This window comes from Macaca nemestrina, unplaced genomic scaffold (assembly GCF_043159975.1).
Source record: "Macaca nemestrina isolate mMacNem1 unplaced genomic scaffold, mMacNem.hap1 Scaffold_517, whole genome shotgun sequence".
NCBI lineage: Eukaryota > Metazoa > Chordata > Mammalia > Primates > Cercopithecidae > Macaca > Macaca nemestrina.
Genome location: NW_027257696.1, coordinates 77,501 through 79,752, shown reverse-complemented (window position 1 = coordinate 79,752; position 2,252 = coordinate 77,501).

Here is a 2,252-nt window from a genome sequence, read left to right as displayed (position 1 = left end):
CGGGTTGTCTGCCGCCCCCGTCCTGGAGCTGGGGATGGCCAGGCTGATCTGCTCGCTGGCCTCTGGGGAGGCTGTGGCTGGCTGGCCGACCCTGCTCCGGGGATGCTTTCCCTGATCGATGTGGTGATGTCACGCTCTCCCGGGCCGGGACCGAGCCGCGACGGGCGAGGGGCGGGCATTCGTGGTGAATGAGACCCGTTCTTCTCGTCCCGCCCGCGGGGTTTCCCCCGTCTCCCATCCCCGCCTGTGGGCGGTGCGTTGGGAGGCACTGGGGTGCGGAACCCGGCCCGACCTCGCTGTCCCGACCCCGCCGTCTGCCTCGTGGCGTCCGGCGTGGGTCGGCGGGGGTCCTCTGACGCAGCAGGCACCCCTCGCTTTCGCCTCTTGTGGTCGTAGTCTCGTGGGCCGCCCCCCTCCGCGGCGGTGGGGGTGCTGTCCCGCTGGCCCGCCGTGCTGCCCTCTCGGGTATTGCGCGAGCGCTGGCTCCGCCTGGGCCTTTGCGGTGCTCCTGGAGCGCCCCGGGTTGTCTCTCAGGTGCCCGAGGCCGAGCGGTGGTGTGTCGCTCCCGCCCCCAGCGCCCCCTCCTCCGGTCGCCGCCGTGGTGTCCGCGCGTGGGTCCTGAGGGAGCTCGTTGGCTGTGCGGGTCGAGGCGGTCGAGTGAGACGCGCCCCTCCCACGTGGGGAAGGGCGCCGCCTGGTCTGGCGAGCGCACGTCCCGTGCTCCCCTCTGGCGGGTGAGCGCGGGCCGTGTGAGCGGTTGCGGTGGGCTCGGGCCGGCCACGCGTGCGCCGGCCGGCCGCCGAGGGGCTACCGTTCTGCCTCCGATCGGTCGTGTGTGGGTGAACTGGAGGCGCCTTGCCTCACAGAAAGGAGGTGGGTGGACGGCGGGGGGCCTTGGGGGCTGCGCGCACGCGCGCCGGCCGGGCCCCTGCCCTGACCGCAAACGCTCAAGGTTGCCGCAGGTTTCTTCTCGCGCCGCAGGCCCCCTCCCTTCCCCAGGCGTCCCTGAGCGCCTCTGCGGGCCCGACGAGGGGCGACTGGCGGGTGGGGAGCGTGACCCGCCCTCGGTGAGAAAGCCTTCTCTAGCGATCCGAGAGGTGTGCCTTGGGGTACCGGATCCCCCGGCCTGCCGCCTCTCTCTGTGTTGTGGTAGCGCTGCCGTAGCGACTCGCCTGCAGAGAACCCTCCTCCTCCGCTGCCCCCGCCTTGATGGGATGAGGTGGGGGGACAGTGAGGGTTCCGCCGGACCCCGCGGTGGGGGCCGAGCGCGCGGCTCGTCGTCTACTGTGGCCCGCGCCTCCCCCTTCCGAGTTGGGGGAGGATCCCGCTGGGCCGGGCCCGACGTCCTAGCGGATGGGAAGGCTGCTGCGAGTGGCGGGTGCGCGTGGCACGCCGTCTGGCGCGCGACGCCGCTCTCCGCTGTGAGCCGGCTCTCCGCCCGCTCCCGTGCCGAGCCGCGACCGCTGCCGATGACCGCGTTCGCGTGGCGCGGGGTGTGGGGCCGCCTGGTCCTTGGGGAGCGAGCCGTCCCCACGGGGCGGCGCGCCGGTCTCCCGGAGCGGGACCGGGTCCGGGACGGACGAGAAACGGGCGACATGTGGCCCCTGGTGTTGGGCTTGTGGCTGAGGTTGCTTCGGGGCCGCCGGTGGCGGGACCCGGGGCTCGTGAGGGGGTTGCTCGGTGGGCTGCCCGAGGGCCGTTCGGCGTCCCAGGCGGGGCGCCGCGGGACCGCCCTCGTGTCTGTGGCGGTGGGATCCCGTGGCCGTGTTTTCCTGGTGGCCCGGCCGTGCCTGAGGGTTGCTTGCCCGAGTTAGCCCCCTGCGGGTTCCCCGTGCCCTTGTCTCCGTGGCCCCCCGGCTCCTTGCCTGCCTTGTGCTCCTTTTCCCTGTCCGCCGCCTGCCGATCCTCTCTTCCCCGAGCGGCTCACCGGCTTTTATGCTGTTGGCCGCCCCGTCTGGGCCCGAACCCGGCTCCGCCTTCTGGGGGCGTCGCCGCCGCCGGCCACGCTGGTTGGCCCGGTGTCCGCGTACCCCACGGCGCGCGCCTTCGGGGCCAGGTCGGTGGCGGCCCGGTGGGCGCCCGGAGGGTTTGGGTCGGCCTTGCGGTGCGTGTGGGGGAAAGCGGGTTCCGGGGGCTCTGGCCGCGTGCGACTGGGCGTGGCGGTGGGGGAGCCGCAGGGATCGCTGAAGGCCCGGTCGGCCGCTCCAGGTGCCACGCGGGGCCGCCTTCGTGCTCGGAGGCTGCTGGCGGTG